This window comes from Schistocerca gregaria, chromosome 3, assembly GCF_023897955.1.
Source record: "Schistocerca gregaria isolate iqSchGreg1 chromosome 3, iqSchGreg1.2, whole genome shotgun sequence".
In the NCBI taxonomy this organism is placed as follows: Eukaryota; Metazoa; Arthropoda; class Insecta; order Orthoptera; family Acrididae; genus Schistocerca; species Schistocerca gregaria.
Genome location: NC_064922.1, coordinates 818,799,204 through 818,819,927, shown reverse-complemented (window position 1 = coordinate 818,819,927; position 20,724 = coordinate 818,799,204). Strand labels below are relative to the sequence as shown.

The 20,724-nt window shown below is 44.9% G+C and overlaps 1 protein-coding gene across 2 annotated transcripts in view; it reads right to left on the bottom strand.

Moving 5' to 3' along the window:
- Window positions 1–20,724, bottom strand: part of LOC126354517 (putative polypeptide N-acetylgalactosaminyltransferase 9) — a 1,011,821-nt gene that overhangs the window by 814,435 nt on the left and 176,662 nt on the right. The gene's annotated exons all lie outside the window — the stretch shown is intronic.

Below are 20,724 nucleotides of genomic sequence, written 5' to 3'. Positions count from 1 at the left end.
GCAAATTAAGGACACTGTTGCTCCTGGGGTATCGGCGAGGACCATTCGCAACCGTCTCCATGAAGCTGGGCTACAGTCCCGCACACCGTTAGGCCGTCTTCCGCTCACGCCCCAACATCGTGCAGCCCGCCTCCAGTGGTGTCGCGACAGGCGTGAATGGAGGGACGAATGGAGACGTGTCGTCTTCAGCGATGAGAGTCGCTTCTGCCTTGGTGCCAATGATGGTCGTATGCGTGTTTGGCGCCGTGCAGGTGAGCGCCACAATCAAGACTGCATACGACCGAGGCACACAGGGCCAACACCCGGCATCACGGAGTGGGGAGCGATCTCCTACACTGGCCGTACACCTCTGGTGATCGTCGAGGGGACACTGAATAGTGCACGGTACATCCAAACCGTCATCGAACCCATCGTTCTACCATTCCTAGACCGGCAAGGGAACTTGCTGTTCCAACAGGACAATGCACGTCCGCATGTATCCCGTACCACCCAACGTGCTCTAGAAGGTGCAAGTCGACTACCCTGGCCAGCAAGATCTCCGGATCTGTCACCCATTGAGCATGTTTGGGACTGGATGAAGCGTCGTCTCACGCGGTCTGCACGTCCAGCACGAACGCTGGTCCAACTGAGGCGCCAGGTGTAAATGGCATGGCAAGCCGTTCCACAGGACTACATCCAGCATCTCTACGATCGTCTCCATGGGAGAATAGAAGCCTGCATTGCTGCGAAAGGTGGAAATACACTGTACTAGTGCCGACATTGTGCATGCTCTGTTGCCTGTGTCTATGTGCCTGTGGTTCTGTCAGTGTGATCATGTGATGTATCTGACCCCAGGAATGTGTCAATAAAGTTTCCCCTTCCTGGGACAATGAATTCACGGTGTTCTTATTTCAATTTCCAGGAGTGTATATACAGATGAAAGCCACACTTAAATACTACTTTTCTACACAGTTGCCATTTAAATTAAGGCACTTACCGTAGCGATGGACGAGCTTGCAAATTCCTTCGTCGTAAAATTCGGTCGCCTGCGCCTTCAATCAAGTGGTTACCTCTTCTTTTGGGACAGAAAAGGTGTGATTTCTGTGGATTTCCTAGAAAGAGGCACTACAGTAAACTTTTAAAAGGTATTGTCAAACTCTGCACATCCTGAGAAGAGCAATACAACACAAGCGCAGGGTAAAGTTGGTCTCGTAGATCTTGCTAATTCACGACAACGCCCGGACCCACACCGCAAATGCCACTCGTGAAGTTCTCGAATCTTTTAAGTGGGAGTTGTTTCCTCATCCGCCGTACAGTCCCGACCTGGCACCCAGCGACTTCCACTTATTCCCAGCAATGAAGAAGTGGTTGGCTATGCAGCGTTTTGATGACGACGCGCAGCTTCAAGAAGAGGTAACCACGTGATTGAAGGCGCAGGCGGCCGAATTTTACGACGAAGGAATTTCCGAACTCGTCCATCGCTACGATAAGTGCCTTAATATAAATGGCAACTATGTAGAAAAGTAGTAATTAAGTGTGGCTTTCATCTGTATGTAATAAAATAATTTCAATACTTTATTTATTTTTAATTCCAAAACGTATTGTACTTTGTGGATAGCCCTCGTACAATCTCTGTCTTTCCCTACAGTTTTCACCCGCCACCGCTCCAGTACCGTGGAAGTTAATCCTTAATATCTGAACAAATGTCCTACCATCTTGTCCCTTCTTTTTGTAAGTGCTAATATTCCTTCCTCGCCGATTCTGCGGAGAACCACCCCATTTCAGAATGAAATTTTCACTCTACATCGCTGATATGAAACTTGCTGGCAGATTAAAACAGTGTGCCGAAGCGAGACTCGAATGTAGGAGATCCGATACTGGCGTAAGTACAGTTGTGAGGACGGGTCGGGAGTCGTTCTTGGGTAGCTCAGTTGGTGCCGGCACGGTAGCTCAGCGTGTTCGGTCAGAGAGCTGGTTGGGCTCTGTAATAAAAAACTGAGTGGAAGGATCAACAAACCAACTTGACCGGATGTCATGTAACGTCCACAACGATGAACAACGAACAACAAGCAAAAAGATAAGTTGCTAAAGGCAAAGGTTCCCAGTTCGAGTCTCGGCCCTACAAACAATTTTCATCTGCCACGAAGTTTCAACCTCCTCATTTCCTACCTTTCCAGTACACTTAATTTTCAACATTCTTTTGTAGCGCCACATGTCAAATCCTTCGACTCTCTTCTGTTCCGGTTTTTCCACAGTCCATGCATCACTGCCATACAATGCTGTGCTCCAGACGTACGTTCTCAGAAATTTCTTCCTCAAATTACGGTCTATGTTTCATATTAGTAACCTTCTCTCGGCCAGGAATGCTCCTTCTGCCAGTGCTGCTCTACTTTTTGAGTCGTCCTTGCTCTGTCCATCATGGGTTATTTCGCCGCCTTAGAGCAGAATACCTCAACTTTGTCATTCCCAATTCTGATATTAAGTTTCTCGCTGGTCTGATTTCTGTTACTTCTCATTACTTTCGTCTTTCTTGGATTTATTCTCAATCTATATTCTGTACCCATTAGACTGTTCATTCCTGTCAACAATTCTAGTAATTATTCTCCATTTTCACTGAGGATGGTAATGTCATCAGCGATTCTTACCACTGATGTTCTTTCAACTTCAATTTTAATCCTACTCCTTAACTTTTCTTTTAGTTCTTTCACTACTTCTTCGACATGTAGATTGAACAGCAGAGGAGAAAAACTACATCCCTGTCCTACACACTTTTTAATCCGAGCAGCTTTTTCTTCGTCATCTAGTCTTATCGTTCCCTCTTAGTTCTTGTATATATTGTATATTACAGGATTTACCTATAGGTTGTCCCTATTTTTCTCATTATTTCGAACATCTTCCACCATTTGACACTGTCGCACGCAAGTTCTACCCGAACCGCAATCTAAAACCTCGACACCTGAAACGCGGGTACCACCTACAGGGGCAAGGTAAAAGATGGAATTAATTAAAACGTGAAGAGGAATTACAAAACCTGTTGAATAGAATGTACAGTATAATGAGTGCAGAATATAGACTAAGGACAAACTGAAGAAATACGAAAGCAATGAGGGGCAGCAGAAATAAGATTGACGATAAACATGGAAAGAATAATGGAGACCAAGAAGTATATGAAGTGAGAGACTTCTACAAACAATCCTGTAGGAGGAACATCCGCAACTGAGCATTATACCAGAGACTGAAAGTACCGCTACAGTTTTAAGGTTCTTTTATTAACACACGACCGGTTTCGGGCTCCTATACGCCCACCTTCAGGTGTCGTAAGTTGGTACTGTGACCCCGAGCGCCGACCGGTGGACGTGTGCTCCGCGTCTTAATAAAAGTACCTTACAACTGCAGCTGTATTTTGAACCCCTGGTGAACGACTTCTGTTACCTCTGAAGAGAAACAACACGTGTTGGAGAAAGCAAGGCTGACAGGAAAAAAAGAAAAATCGGACAAATGCGAGTAGGACTCTCACTCTGCAGGTTTCGTACAAACTGAATTACAAGTATAAATAATAAAGATAATAAAGATAATAATAATAATTTCGTATCGCTCACAGGCCCCTGGTGCAAGTGTCTCAGTTGAATGCCACTTGGACGACTTTAGTCTCCCTCACCTACCCTAGTTATCCAACTGGGGAAGGGGGACCTTCAGCTTGACGTGGAATCCGAAGCACGTGTTGTTTCTCGCGACTCGTCACATCATAAGTTAAAACGAAGACTGAATAATCTATGGTCCGCCGAAATTTGATCCCAAGGCCTCTCGGTTTCCAGGCATGCTCCTTACCGCTAAACCACCAAGCCCGACGTGTTGGTAGATATTCAGCTACAGGTTTTGATGAGTGAGTTTGCAAGTATCAAAATATGTGAAGCCTTTTGACTGAACTGACTCAGACGCTTTTATCTCTGACACCGTCAAGAGATCGCAAACCTTAGTACGTGGCATGAATTTCAAAGTAATACCTCTACACGTCCCTCAGAACGGGGGCGTCAGCGTTTAGACCGATAACAGAGCGATCGTATCAGGACTCCGTTCTTATCAGTTGAGATACGAAACCCCAGTAAAAATCAGCAATGAAAAAGTAGAGTTATCTGTATGTACAGGGTGTCCCAGGAGGAATTATTCAGGGATATGACAAGAACGATCATTGGACGAAAGAAAAAAAAAACTTCCTGCCGACAAATGCCCTATTCGGAATAGTTTCCGAGATACAAAACATTTAATGGAAGCCAATGACGATTGTCATTTAACCAGTGACAAAATTCAAGTCGTGTAACATTGTCGCCAATGAGGAGATTGCGGACGCGCTGTATGTGAAATGGGTGCAAGTTTTCCACATGTAATGTTCGCCATATACGTGTTCGTGGGACGCTGATGCGTGCAGAAAGTCTCCGTGTGGTGGTAGTAGCAGTGCGCTGCATCGTTTCAAAAAACGTGTTTCTGTTCCTGCAGAGATTGGTGCTCCACATTCAGAAAAAAAATGTGAACTGGACAAATATCTTTTTCACGCAGTGTGCTGGAAACTCCGGTAGACACACTACGATCCGGAACTGCAAGGACCGTAAAGCGCCGATGTTATTCTTCGACAAAAGCAGGAGCACGACCATCGCAGAGGCCGCAAACATATACAAATTTGCATGTTCGTCATTAGTGTCCAAGTGTAGCCAGCGCGTGTTCAAACACAGTTAACTGATGTTTCTGATACACGCTCAATTCCTCACACTGCTTCTCTCACAACAAGAGTTGCGCTCTACCAAAACTACGGTAATGTAGATTAGATACTTTACATAAATGACGTAGTAAATGGTAGGGTTACCTGCATTACTGGTAGCATTGATAGGAAAAGAAACACAAATGAATGTGTAACAGAGAAATTGGGAGCCGATGAGTTTTTCTTGTTTGTTTGTTTGCTTGCTTGCTTGCTTGCTTTGCACATGATCAGAACCGCTTATCATTCAGTGTCAGTCCATTGTGTATTTCATATCCTTAAGTAATATAAATCGTACTTTACAAATAATAAAAATTAATAACTACATCTCTCGAGTTAAAGAATTTAAATATTTAGGTGAATTGATTGCAAAAAATTGTAATGAAAAGAAATCTGTCAGATCAATAGTCCTGAAAATGGAGACGGCGTTTCAATTAACAAAAAAACTCTGACAACAAAAAGAGTCTCCCGTGGAACTGCGAACAGTAATTAAATCCGAGGCTCTCTACGCACCTGAGACACTAAACCTTCAACACAGAACACTGAAAGAGGAATTAGAAGTGAAAGAACGTAAAATAATGAGGAAAATCCTAGGACCATGAACTACAGATGGTGTGCATTATCTAAAACACAATACAGAAATATATAAAAATGTCTCCAAAATAACAGATGAAATGCGCATGAGAAGAATCCAATTCATGGGGCACTTAGAAAGAATGGACTCAAACAGGTTAACGCACAAAATCGATACATTTTTAAAGAACAAAACTACAAGACCGAACTGGTACAAATAGACGGAAAAAGACCTGAGATAATTATGGTCTCCAAATCTACATGATAGAAATGAAATCAGAAAAATGAGAAACACAAGGGGTTTTGAGGAAGGAGAGATAAAAACGAACCGACATACGTGGTCTAAGCAACGAAAGCTAGCCCATTCGTTGTTTATGAATGACTACTGGGCGAAAAGGAAAGCCAACAGATGTTGATTACGCGTGGTCCTAAGTGATCCATCCGCGAAGAAGAAGAAGAAGAAGAAGAAGAAGAAGAAGAAGAAGAATTAGTTGGTCGCTTAACTTTTATAAAACCACAGCAATTACTTTCGATGAAATTACAATTTACATGCACATATATATAGTTGTCACTTTGTACTGCAAACGCTGTTCATCATGATCAAAGGCAAGCGTTTCCTGTTGATGAATAACAGAAACATGTTTCATGTATCTTCGTTGAAATATTGAAGCGATGACTGACACATTTTTGTGTTGCGTTTTTTTTATTATTCTGTTGAATAAAATGCGTTTTGTTGCATTATATGATAAATCTGTAAATCTTTTTACTGCGTCATCCTCTGTTTCACGTTACATGTCAAAAAACTTCGAATAAAACCGGAGTTAAACATTGACAGTTTCAGTTTTGCTATGATAATGTTTACTTTTAAGTAACAGACCGGAGGATAACTATGTAGAACAATTATGTTCTGTAGGTTACCTTGCCATTTAGATATCGTCAATGACTTTGTAAACACTTCACCGTTTTCAGTTTTTAGGCGAATCTAGTAATACACTCGTCGCATAACTAAAGAAAGTGATCGTTATGAGTGAACGCCCGACAGATATGCAACACCCCAACGTACAGGTAGCGTGGCTAAGACCTTAAAGGACCGAAGCTACTAGAAAAACTACCGTAGCCTACGCTTACTTATGACTGTCTACGGTAGACTACAAAAGTGCTACAACTCTGCCCACAGCACATCGAGGACAGCTGTGCGTTCAACGGGCTAGTTTAATGGTGGAAAGACATACCGAGCAAAGAAGTTGAAGGCAATGAGATAGGTCGGGCTAGAACAGAATGTCGAAGAGGTTGGGTGAACAAGACACATTAGCGCGAGCCACTAGCCCAAAAAGGAATGTACAGTATGAGTCCTTTCTCGGCAAAACATTAAGAACAGCCGCGGGGGGAAGCCGCGCCGTCTAGGACGCCTTGTCACGGTCGTGTTGCTCTCCCGGTCGAGTCCTCCTTCCGGCGTGTGTGTGTGTGTGTGTGTGTGTGTCAGTCCCAAACGTAAGTTACTTTAAGTTAGATAAGTAGTGCGTAAGCCTAGGGACCGATGATTTCAGCAGTTTGGTCTCATAGGAACCTACCGCCCCCATCAAACCATTCAGTATAGGGCATATGTTCGTATGAACTTTTTTCTGCTTCAAATTGGCGCTACCGCCATATAACTGAATAATGACCGTTCTTCTTGGCCTCCGCTGCTACGGTTGCAGGTTCGAATCCTGCCTCGGGCATGGATGTGTGTGATGTCCTTGGATTAGTTCGGTTTAAGTAGTTCTAAGTCCAGACGACTGATGACCTCAGATGTTAAGTTCAAAAACTGTTGAAATGTGTGTCACATCTTATGGGACTTAACTGCTAAGGTCATCAGTCCCTAAACTTACACACTACTTAACCTAAATTATCCTGAGGACAAACACATACACAACCAAGCCCGAGGGAGGACTCTAACCTCCGCCGGGATCAGCGGCACAGTCAATGACTGCAGCGCCGTAGACCGCTCGGCTAATCCCGCGCGGCCAGATGTCCCATAGTGCTCAGAGCCATTTTTTCCCTCTTGGCACACTGTTTATATGTACAATGTTATTCATCAACTAACAGGATGCAAGACACCGTGCATGTTACAAACTGCTGCATCATATTAGTGCAGCTAAACTGATGTAAAAAAACTCTTATCGGAAGTGATGAACACTGTCGTGTAATTTCGCTCCTGCACCGCTCTGAAACGACACGAGAGGACTGAAACATCGTCCAATCGGCTTTTCTAACCTGCTCAGTTTTCATTACGCGTTGGTGCCAAGTCGACGATCACTTGCCACTCGTGCCGTTAGGCATGTAAACCATAGCACAAATGGAAGTGTCAGTCTAGCGGGCGACACCTGAGGTGCCAGTGGCAGCTCGCCACTCGCCGTCCATCACGGAGGCAGCGACAGGGTGACGCTGTGCCCTTATTTCCTGGAGGCCCGGCGAGGCGCGATGCGATGCGACGCGTGTCGCGCGCCCTATATCCGGCGCAGGCGCGCGGCTGCCGCCGCCGCCGTTGCTGGCGCGGCTCGCTATTCACGGCCGACTGTGTGTCGCGCGGCGCGGCGGGCCACAGCTACTGGCGCCAGTCCAGCCACCGGCGGCAGAGTTTCTGCTGGAGCGCCTGGCCCCGCACATCCGCACACCGCGAAATTCATAGCGCGACACGTTTCCAGCAGTGCGCCCTCTGCAGCGATCATCATTGGACGGTGCTGAATGTTCCGTATAGTGTGCTCGTCTTCCATAAAACTTTATCGTTCCTTACAAGGCAACGGGAGTAGACGGCAACATTCCATTAGAACTACTGATAGCCTTAGGAGAGCCAGTCCTGACAAAACTCTACCATCTGATGAGCAAGATGTATGAGCCAGGCGAAATTCCCTCAGACTTCAAGAACAATGTAATAATTCCAATCCCAAAGAAAGCAGGTGCTCACAGATGTGAAAATTACCGAACTATCAGTTCAATAAGCCACAGCCGCAAAATACTAAGGCGAATCCTTTACAAACGAATGGAAAATCTGGTAGAAGCCGACCTCGGGGAAGATCAGTTTGGATTCTGTAGAAATGTTGGAACACGTGAGGCAATACTGACCTTACGACTTACCTTAGAAGCTAGATTAAGGAAAGACTTAGAGAAAGCTTTTGACAATGTTGACTGGAATACTCTTTCAAATTCTGAAGGTGGCAGGGGTGAAATACAGGGAGCGAAAGGCTATTTACAATTTGTACAGAAACCAGATGGCAGTTATAAGAGTCGAGGGACATGAAAGGGAAGCAGTGGTTGGGAAGGGAGTGAGACAGGGTTGTAGCCTCTCCCCGATGTTATTCAGTCTGTATATTGAGCAAGCAGTGAAGGAAACAAAACAAAAATTAAAGTAGGTATTAAAATCCATGGAGAAGAAATAAAAACTTTGGGGTTTGCCGATGACATTGTAATTCTGTCACAGACAGCAAAGGACCTGGAAGAGCAGCCGAACGGAATGGTCTCTTTAAAGGGGAATGTAAGATGAACATCAAAAAAATCAAAACGAGGATAATGGAATGTAATCGAATTAAATCGGGTGATGCTGCGGGAATTAGATTAGGAATTGAGACACTTAAAGTAGTAAATGTGTTTTGCTATTTGGGGAGCAAAATAACTGGTGATGGTTGAAGTAGACAGGATATAAAATGGAGACTGGCAATGGCAAGGAAAGCGTTTCTGAAGAAGACAAATTTGTTAACATCGAGTATAGATCTAAATGTCAGGAAGACGTTTCTGAAAGTATTTGTATGGAGTGTAGACATGTATGGAAGTGAAACGTGGGCGATAAATAGTTTGGACAAGAAGAGAATAGAAGCTTTCGAAATGTGGTGCTACAGAAGAATGTTGAAGATTAGATGGGTAGATCACACCACTAATGTGGAGGTATTGAATAGGATTGGGGAGAAGAGGAGTTTGTGGCACAACATGACTAGAAGAAGGGATCGGTTGCTAGGGGATATTCTGAGCCATCAAGAGATCACCATTTTAGTATTGGAGGGCAGCGTCGAGGGTAAAAATCGTAGAGGGAGACCAAGAGATGAGTACACTAAGCAGATTCAGAAGGATGTAGGTTGCGGCTGGTCCCCCGGAGGTTCGAGTCCTCCCTCGGGCATGGGTGTGTGAGTTTGTCCTTAAGTTCATTTAGGTTAAGTAAAGTGTAAGCTTAGGGACTGATGACCTTAGCAGTTAAGTCCCATAAGATTTGAACATTTGATGTAGGTTGCAGTAGGTACTGGGAGATGAAGAAGCTTGCACAGGATAGAGTAGCATGGAGAGCTGCATCAAACCAGTCTCAGGACTGAAGACCGGAACTAGTTCCGCGTACAGCTGCGATGGACATCTTCAGAGGTACTCCTGGATGCGCTGTCTTGCCGGCAAGACACAGTAGATCCAGGCGCGCCTCTGAAGTTGGCTAACGCACCTCTAGAAGAAACGTCGGCAGCTGTGAGGATGACTAACATTTCTGGATGAAACGTCGGCAAGAATCGCAAGGGGACCGTACGAACCTCTTTTCACTGATTTGATTCATATTGGCAGACCATGTAGGTCACGACTAGGACTTCAACATATGTAAACAAGACGACGCAACTCTCAATCCTCTTAGAGAAACTCTCTTTTGAAAATTGCAGGCGCGTTTGTATGCTTTGTATGGTTGCTACTGCTCAAGAAGTCCACGACCGAGTGAGTATGCGAATAGTTTCATAAGCGCAAGGTCTCTGCGTCGAATCTCGCTGCCCGTACTTTTTTTCATTCCAACATAATTGTAACAATAGAATGTATAATATGCCAGGAAACTGAGTGATGACCGAAAACCGTTTATGAATGTAAATCAGGTTTGTTTTGCAGAAGACATATTGAAAAAACCACGCACACGCAAAAATTCGGAGTTCATTTCATGTGCTGTACATCGCAGTATTATTTTCCATTTTTCTACGATCAGTATCATCCTGATTCGTGCACTGCTCCGTAAATTATAAATTGCAGTTGTTACAAATGTAGATACAATAATACAAAGAAAATGAATGTACTGATTTGGTTGAAAGTTCTTGCGAATCCTCTGTTTATTTCCAATCACCTTATCAAAAATATTTCTCGTTTATCAGAATAAAGACTTGGAAAATAATCTGTTGTTGGAACTATGTAGGAATGAAACAAAAAGAAGTGCGGTCATCGACTCTCGATCCAGAGACTTCGCGCTTATGAAACCACGAGCTTATCCGCTCGGCTGCGGATTCCGTGAAGGTTAGCCATCATACAAAGGATACAAGCACGCCTAAAATATTTAAACGCGATTTTCTCGAAAACGGCTTAGAACTGCGTATTCGTGTTTACGTATCTATAAGTCCTCGCCGTGCTCTACACACGCTTTCAGTATGAATCAAGTCGGTGGGATCCCACGTAAGTGGATCCAGGAGCACCTCTGCAGATGTCCAGCGCAGCGCTGGACGAAACATAGGGTCCAATGAACTTTCACGTAAACGCGACCATACAACTCGCAAGATTCACCAGTAACTACGGCAAACCGCCAGTGAAAATCATCACTGTGGGTGTCCACCATACTATGCTTCTTATCAGCATCGAAACGGTCAGCTGATCTTCCATAACCGTGGACAAACAGACGAATTGAACAGTTATCACTTACGTACAAGTTGGAAATTATTTACTGGACTCAGTGTCAACCTTCGAGCATCTAAGGCACATCGAAAAAAATCCAAATCAAATGTAAAATCACCTACGAAGCAGCTCCTTGGCAAACCTTCGATCGATCGGTAAGTGTTACTCGCAGTATTGAACGAAAGGGGGGGAGGGGGAAGGGAGGGAATGGAAGGGGAGAGAGAGAGAGAGAGAGAGAGAGAGAGAGAGAGAGAGAGAGAGAGAGAGAGAGAGAGAGAGGCGGACACGGGACCGAAGAGCGCCGAGCTTTCTTCCTCTAACGTTCTGTCGACAACGAAGTCATTACATTTACATTTATACTCCGCATGCCACCCAACGGTGTGTGGTGGAGGGCACTTTACATGGCACTGCATTACCTCCCTTTCCTGTTCCAGTCGCGTATGGTTCGCGGGAAGAACGACTGCTGAAAAGCCTCCGTGCGTGCTCGAATATCACTAATTTTATGTTCTTGATCTCCTCGGGAGGTATCAGTAGGGGGAAGCAGTATATTCGATACTTCATGCAGAAACGCACCCTCTCGAAAGCTGGACAGCAAGATACACCGCGATGCAGAGGGCCTCTCTTGCAGAATCTGCCACTTGAGTTTGCTAAACACCTCCGTAACGCTATCAAGGTTACCAAATAACCCTGTGACGAAACGCGTCGCTCTTCTTTGGATCTTTTCTACCTCCTCCGTCACCCCGATCTGGTACGGATCCCACACTGATGAGCAATAGTCAAGTATAGGTCGAACGAGTGTTTTGTAAGCCACCTCCTTTGTTGATGGACTACATTTTCCTAAGGACTCTCCCAATGAATCTCAACCTGGCACCCGCCTTACCAACAGTTAATTTTATATGATCATTCCACTTCAAATCGTTCCGTACGCATACTCCCAGATATTTTACAGAAGTAACTGCTACCAGTGTTTGTTCCGCTATCATATAATCATACAATAAAGGATCCTTCTTTCGATGTATTCGCAATATGTCTATGTTAAGGGTCAGTTGCCACTCCCTGCACCAAGTGCCTATCCACTGCAGATCTTAGAGGAAGTATAGAAGGAACCATCCCGGAATTTGCTTTAATCGATTTAGGAAATCCACAGAAAACCTACATCTGGAAGACTGGAAGGGGATTTGAACCTCCATCCTCTGGAACGTGGTTCCTGTTTTTTTATCATTGCACCACCTCACTCGTTTGGAGTATCTGACAGACAGATTGATCAAGGTTATAATTAAACAGGAAGACTTCGTAGATAGCGACAAAACAAGGCGGCCTGTGGAGGAGACTACGTGCTGTCCTGAGCTGCAGGTGAAGGTCTTCTCCGGGACACGGTCAGTAATGCTGACTCGTCTTTGTACTCAGAAATACTCCTGCGGCCAGCGCCCTCGCCGTGAGTCGGGCACCTGTTCCAAACCTGTGACGTATGACGGCGCAGAAGCTCGGTGCCAAGAACACGCTCCACCCGCTGCCAGGAGAACAGTTAGGAACGTCTGTTTCAATGCGCGGTCGACAGACACGAAGTTTGTTTTTCTGCAAAGTCCCCCCAATAGGAACTCAAAACTTGTGGCGTAAAGGAACGACACTGTCGTTACACATTAGCGTACTCGCCAGCAGATACGTTCAAATACTGGTAGTCACTTTCATTGCAGGGCCAATTTGAGTCCTTTCCCGTAATACTGCACTGAGGCAATACTGTTTTTGCTTTTACTAAAATGTCTGTCTTTTAGCACAGAGCTGATTTTAGTAATACATAAAACGGTATTTTGACCTGACTTATGGCTGCATTCAGTTCATAGCAGACCGAACTTCACACGTTGTTCTTAACGGGACGAAATCAACAGTTAAAAAGTCAATACCAGGGGTACCCCAAGTGAGTGATATACTGTTTACAATACACACACAAAGGGAAAAAAATCGCAACACCAGAAAAATTATTAATGTAAAGTAATGATATATCGGGAATACGTGTATTTATCTAGGTAACGTGACTTAGAGTGCAAGATGACAGGTTCAGGTAAACACTAATAAGCCATAGCAAATGTGAAACGTTGGTAACTAATAAACTGGTGTAAACTTCATATTGTTGAATGCAAGAATGCAAACGCACTTGCATTGTGTTGTATAGGTGTCGGATATCAGTTTGTAGGATGGAGTTCCATGCCTGTTGCACTTGGTCGATCAATACAGGGACAGTTAATGCTGTTTGTGGGTGACGCTGGAGTTGTCATTCGATGATGTCCCATATATGCTCGATTGGAGGCAGATCTGGTGATCAAGCAGGACAAGGCAACAAATCGACACACTGTAGAGCATGTTGGGTTACAACAGCGGTATGTGAACGAGCTTTATCCTGACGGTAAACACCCCCTGGTGTGTTGTTCATCAATGGCAACACGATAAATCTAATCACCAGACTGGCATACAACTAAGCAGTCAGAATGCGTGCGACAACCACGAAATCACACCCCAGAGTATAGCTCCAGTTTGTCTAGCACACAGACAGGTTGGTTGCAGACCCTCAAATGGTTCAAATGGCTCTAAGCACTATGGGACTTAACATCTGAGGTCATCAGCCCCCTAGTTAGAACTACTCAAACCTAACTAACCTAAGGACAGCACATACATCCATGCCCGAGGCGGGATTCGAACCTGCGACCGTAGCATCAGCGCGGTTCCAGGCTGAAGCGCCAAGAACCACTCTGCCACAGCGGCCGGCTTCAGACCTTCAACTGGCCTCTTTTATCCAACACACGGCCATCACTGGCATCGAGACAGAGCCAGCTTTCGCTATAAAACACAACAGATCTTCATCCTGCCCTCCAAAGAGCTCTCGCTTGACGCCACTGAAGTCGCAAATGGTGATGAATTGGGATCAGTCAAATGCACACTACATGACGTCTGGCTTGGAGCTGTCCTCGAAGTAACCATTTTGGAACAGTTCGTTGTGCCACTGTGGTGCAAACTGCTGCTCATATTGCTGCTGCAGATGCAGTACGACGCGACGTAGCCACACGCCGAACACGGTCGTCTTCCCTCTCGGTTGTGTTACGTGATCGTCCGGAGCCCGGTCTTCTTGCGACCGCACATTTTTCACGGCTACCGCTGTCAGCAGTCATGTACACTGGCTACATACCTGCCAAGTCTCTCTGCAATATCGCAGAGTAAACATTGAGGTTGTGGTTGTCGTCGTTGCAACTCAGTAGGGTGTTGATAATGTCGTCTTCGTCGCCTTACAGGCATTCTTGACTGACACCAACCCACCACTCTCAATCACAAAGATAACTAATGCTCACGACCGTTACAGCGCGTACTTAAAGGAAAACTGATTGCATCCACATAGTTGCGCTACTAGCGCCACTGTTGTGCGACTGGAGCGAAATGTGAGTAGACATCACCTTTCAGATGTATAAATACTCCTGCCGTCTACGCTTGAATCTCTTGTTCTTTTTTCCCGAATGCGAGTCCAGTGTGCTAACCACTGCGCCACCTCGCGTAGCACAACTTCTTCTTGGTGTTGCAATTTTTTTCCGTTAGTGTATACAAATGATCTAGTGGGCCACATCGAACCTCCACGAGGCTGTCCGCAGACGAATGCTGCTGTTTATAGAAACAATGGGACGCCGTAAGGCCAACGTGCTCCACGAAGATCTGCAGATGATATGCGACAAATCCAGGAACCAATAATTGAGGTCGAAGGTAAATTAATTATTGTTCCGTTATCCGCACTGGAAATTAACAGCAGTGAATTATCTAGGAGTAACCGTATACTACGATTGCGATGAGAAGTTATTACTGTTGCCAGTGTATAGTTACTTAATTTCATCGATTTTGACTGGATGTTTTGCAATGTAGGAACTGTCTATTAATGTTTATAATCTTCCAAAACTCATGTTTACTTTTTGCAACTGTTTTATTTTTGTGGTGGTGGTGGTGGTGGGTAGTGTTTAACGTCCCGTAGACAACGAGGTCATTAGAGACGGAGCGCAAGCTCGGGTTAGGGAACGATTGGGAAGGAAGTCGGCCGTGCCCTTTCAAAGGAACAATCCCGGCATTTGCCTGAAACGATTCAGGGAAATCACGGAAAACCTAAATCAGGATGGCCGGAGACGGGATTGAACCGTCGTCCTCCCGAATGCGAGTCCAGTGTGCTAACCACTGCGCCACCTCGCTCGGTTTTATTTTTGTATTATTCATTTTGACAGAAAAATGAAATGATAGGGACTGCAATATCTATTCTTCAGCACATAATGCCAAAGTCTTTATGTTATAAATGTGTTTCGACCTGCCGTCTACGCTTGAATCTCTTGTTCTTTTTTCCCGGAGCATCTTGGGGTCCTTCTTCCACTCTCTGCATCAATCCCAAAAGTTAATTCTACCAATTCTTTGCAAGCACTTCCACAACGTCCATATCGAACTCAATCACCTCTCACTTCTGTCATTCGACTCTCATTAACTCGGCATCTCTTAAGCTGGGTGCCTCTACCTGCATTCCACGCTGTAACAATAGTCAGGTGACAGAAGAGTGCAATAACCTTCTGAACAATTCCTCTTCTTTGAATTCTTATAATGAAACAGATACATCAAAGGGACGCAGAGACCGGGGCAAATTCAAATTTTCACTTACATATAAAGAATTTTCATCAGTGGCACGTTAATAAAAATTTGAGGTGACTTTTGAGGCGTCAGTGGATATGGTCACCTTAAAAACGTCAGGAACGACCTACACCGGAACGACGACGTAAAACTAGTACTAGGAAAAACAGAAGCTAGGGTGAGATTCAGTAGAACAGCTTAATCCAATCATGAAAGAAATGGTCTCGAAAACACTCGCTCGACCGAGTCTTGAGTATCGCTCATCAGTCTAAAGAGTTGGCCAACATGTAACCTCTTCTCGCATACGTGTCGTGAAACGGCCACGAGGACAAAATCAGAGAGATAAGAGGTTTAGCAGCAGTCTCTCTCTTTCTGGAATGGAACCGGGAAGGGGGGAAATTGATACTGGCAGCTGCAGTAATCTCCACCCACACCACAAGGTCGTATCTGGAACGTAGATGTATATGTAGAAAAAAAAAAAACGCACTGTGCCAAATTCATGCGGATGTTCTAGAAGTGTGATTTGCTTACTGGCCGAAAATAACGTCATTAATAAAGCGTTGGGGTTGGACATGCTGCCCTGTTACACGATATTTTGCTGCAGAGTGTCTGTAATCCATTTGAAGGCAAACAGCAGTGTGTGGTAAACTAATTAAGGAGGTCAGCTGTTCTCAGAACAACCGCTGTCAACTTATTCATCTTTTATTGCTAGTACATTGCTGGAAAAATTCTGAAGTAAAATTAGTACAAACTGTCTATATTAAACAGAGATTGTCCGCAGAAAAAGTTGATAACCCTTTTCCAACCATAAGGTTGTCATCTCAGTTCATTCTCGATACCCGGAGCAAGGCTAAAATTCTTTTATTTGGAATGAAGCATGGTATTAAAGTGTGTACAACAAATGTCTATTCTTTAGTAGAACAGGTATTTAAATCAACGTTCAGTCGTGATTTAGGGATATTCCACTGGACTGATAGAAATGTCACATTCTAGTGCAGCCACAGAGACACATGGCATAGCATGTTGTGCCAGGATGTCAACAGGAGGCCTAAACGGTGACCACATCACAACCGGAGTCCCCAGAGGAAACTAAGACACAGCGAAGACGATGCCACCGCATGAAAGAGCAGCACTTTTCATCCCGTATTGGTAAAAAAAAACTCAGAAACGACCAACTGTAAAGCGCCAAAAGACACACCAGCAGTAGAGGTGACAGAATTAAAATGATAACGAAAGATAGAGGATTCGGTCACGGTTTTCGACGAAAGCTGAAAAGGCAGAACCTCCAGTATCGAGAAAAGCTTAGAGTACCATCAAGGTGCTATAGTCAGTCACCATCCAGTTCCAGAAGGAAGACTAAGGTATAAAGCCCCGTCGACATCGAGGCCGTTGCAGACGGAGCACAAGTTCAGAATGTTTCAAAGATGGGAAAGGAAATCGCTTGTGCCCTTGCAAATCAACCGTCCCGTCATTGGCCTTGGACTGATTTAGGGAAATCACGGGAAACGTAAATCTCCATGGCCGGATGTGGATTTAAACCGACGTACACTCGAATACAAGTTTATACCAACCACCCTGCCACCTCGCTAGGTACTATATAATTCCAAACTGAATTAGTTGTACTATTGGGAGCTATTAAGGAGTTACAGCACAGCAGACGTCCTCTGGAGCTGTAGATGCTGCGCACACATAACTACGGCAAAGTTTGTTACTAATACATTACGTCCACGAGACTCAACTCACAAACGCAATTCCATGACCACCGTTCTGGTACCGAGCACCGCAGACGGCATGGAACTCTATTACCACTAGAGGTTTCTGCAGCCGTCACACCGTAAGCCGTGGCTGCAAGCGCGCTCCAGACCCGCGTATATGTGAGGGCGCCACGGTGGAGCACGTCATCCCAGCGGCCAATAGCGACCTATCATGTATTTAAGCGCCTACCTGTTACTCAGCAGCCGCCCCCCCCCCCCCTTATGAGTCCTCTCCCTCCTTTGCCCCCCCCCTTTTTCGTTTCTTCCTCTCCTCCCTCCTTGTTTTCCCCCTCCTCCAGGTCCCTCACCGCCCCCCCCCCCCCCCCCCCACCAATCTGCCCTTGGCTAGGGGGTGTCATCTTTGTGCCGACATTTTCATGCAGTGTTTTACAGTGAGTGTTCCGTGTTGTGTGTCTTTTGGGAAGTGTTGCGAACGGCCATCATACTGTCGCTGGGTGTGATTTTTTTCTCTCTTGCGAACAGAAACCAGACTGTCGCCATTTTTTTTTAACTGTGCGTCTACTGTGTTACTTCTCTGATTCCTGTGTATTTTATTAACATTGCCAACCCTTTTGCTTTTTGTTTTAACTTTCCACAATTTTCCTCCATTTTACACTTTCACTCACCGTTTTATCACCTGTATTTTCTTGTTTCTTTTTTAAAAAAAACCTCAGCAGGAATGGCCTACCTTCTCTCTGCCTCCCTCAGAGTCCTTTTGCATTTCCCTCCTCTGCCTTTCCCCATTCCCTCTCACGTCTGCCATGCCCTCCCTTTCGTTTTTCCTCTCCTGCCCCCCTCACCTACCCTAGGCTGTGTTGCGTCATCTTCGTGCCGAATTTTTAGTGCAGTGTTTCCAGTGATTGTTAAGTGTTGTGCGTCTTTTCCGAAGTGTTGCGAATGGACATCATGCTGTTGCTGGGTGTGATTTTTATCTGTCTTGCGAACAGAAACGAGACTGTTGCCGTGTTTGTTTAATTGTCTGTCTACTATTTTACCTGTCTGCTTCCTGTGTATTTTATTTGCATCGCCCACCCTTTGTTTAATGTTTTAACTTTCCACAATTTTCCGCCGTTTTACAATTTACGTCACCGTTTTATCGCCTGCTTTTCTTGTTTTCTTATCTTCGTGTGTTTTAAAAATTCTGTAGGCTGAAGAGCAGCGTATTAAGTTGCTGCCAGCCCACCCCCCTTCGGAGGGAATCGAAATTCAACAAAGGGGGAAAAAAAAAGAAAGAAAGAAAAGCTCAGCAAGCAGTCTGATATTCGCGTTAGTCTATCGACATTTCGCCTACAGCGTGTTTACATTACTTTGTTTCAGTGTACGAGTGGATGTTGTGGATTCTTCAGGTTTCGCTTGTGACCCCGTTGCAATTTGCGTGTTGTTCGTTAGGTCTTGCTCGGTCGTCCGTCATTGTTCGTGTCCGTCCTTCCCCTCCTTCCCCGTTCGTTTTGTTTGTTCGCGGCCGCTTCCGTTTGGTTCAGCCGCGCTTTCGATCTCGGCAACTCCGCTTTGAGTACTCTATGTAGAGGTTTTATATGATTTGAAAGAGTATCGCTGCTCATTAACTGTGAACTGAGAAGTAGCAGTTTTCAACATTGCTCTGCTACGCGATAGTGAGTGTAGAACGGTCTTACTAGCGTTTCAAATGGTTAAAATGGCTTTGAGCACTATGGGACTTCACTGCTGAGGTCATCAGTCCCCTAGAACTTAGAACTACTTAAACCTAACTAACCTGATGACATCACGCACATCCATGCCCGAGGCAGCATTCGAACCTGCAATCGCAGCGGTCTCGCGGTTTCAGACTGTAGCGCCTAGAACCTTTCGGCGACCTCGCCCGGCGGTCTTACTAGCGTTCGCTGTTGTAAGTCGATAGTATTTCACTAATGTCGGTCGTTAACGACAATGATCGAACCTTGCCTCTACAGCTGTGCGTTTTATTCTCATTTAGTGCTTGACATCCAATAGAAATAAGGGAAGCAAATAGCTCGTGCTTCGGCCGAAGACACAATCCCAAAATACATCAAATAATATTCCGGGTTGTGTACTTAGGAATGGCTCTTTTGCCGTATCAATAGATCGGTACAACTCACCATATTCACCACCACTTTTACGCACTTGCGGCTGCAAAAAGAAAAATTAATTCTTGTGCTTTTCTTGGGCCTTTGTCCCTAACAAACTGTGAGTCGGAATGGTTATGAACAGATTTGGCACGGTTAATTTAAGGCGTGACCGGTTGCAGTAGCTGTAGCCACCACGTCAAACGCCTCCCCCCCCCCCCCCCCCCCTTCTCACCCGCCTCCTCCCAACAGACACCGGGACGGAATGTGTATACCCTAATTGTCATCATGTGGTTTCATTCATTTGAAAGTAAGCGAAGGTTTTCTAAAAGTTTGCGAATCGTGTAACTGAAGGAGGACTTTTGGTACCAGACAGGTACTCACCTAGTGGGGTGTGGTAAACCGCTTAAAAACCACTTCCAGGTTGACCGGCTCACCGACCACTTTCATTAATACGCCGGTCGAATTCCATCCCGGGCCGGTGGCTCTCTCCGTCCCAGAACCGGCGCTTTAACGTGCACAGGTATCTGGGCGGGTTAGAAGCGGGAACAATAGTAATGTAATACGTAATAGCTAGAGCCGTTGATAAAATATCGATACATCCATAGTTTTTCCGCCGATATATCGATCTCAAAATAATAATATCGAGTGACGACATTTTTATATTACATTTTATTCTTTCACAATTTTCGGTAAATATTTGAAGCTGTTCCTTTGAAATTGTAGAACATAATTTTACTTCCACTGCGTGAAGGAATCTTACTACTTTTTGTGTTTCCATCACGTGCTGTGTTTTGCCGCGACTAGTATACTCTCTTTTCTGCACATCGGCTTCTTCAAAAACTGTTGTTGAAAATGATAAACTAAAATCTAAATGAGAAGATTGGCCCTTGAGGTCGATATAGATGTGTGAGCGCAAATGCTGAAGTAATGGCGCCCGGTGGTATCAACAGAAACTGCAACGTTTAGCTTCACCACGCAATTTTGATATTACAATTGCTACGTCGCTGGCGTCGGCAGAAATGAAAAAAAAAAAAAAAAAAAAAAAACAGGGAAGTCGACATGAAGTGTTCCGGACAAATCAGGTATGTGACGAAACCTAAAGACGGACCCATCGGGCACCTTTTATTGTGCCACTTAGACGCAGTTACCATTGTTAGCAAAGTGGTTATGCCAAGCGAGAAAGTGAATCGTTTTCGTTTCAATTGTTGCTCGAAGGGGGATAGGCAGGCTGCTACCTTGTTGATGTACGTTATTATAATAAATCAGTAATTAAAACTACAGCTCTAAAACCGGCAGTATATTTATAACGTGCAGTCGA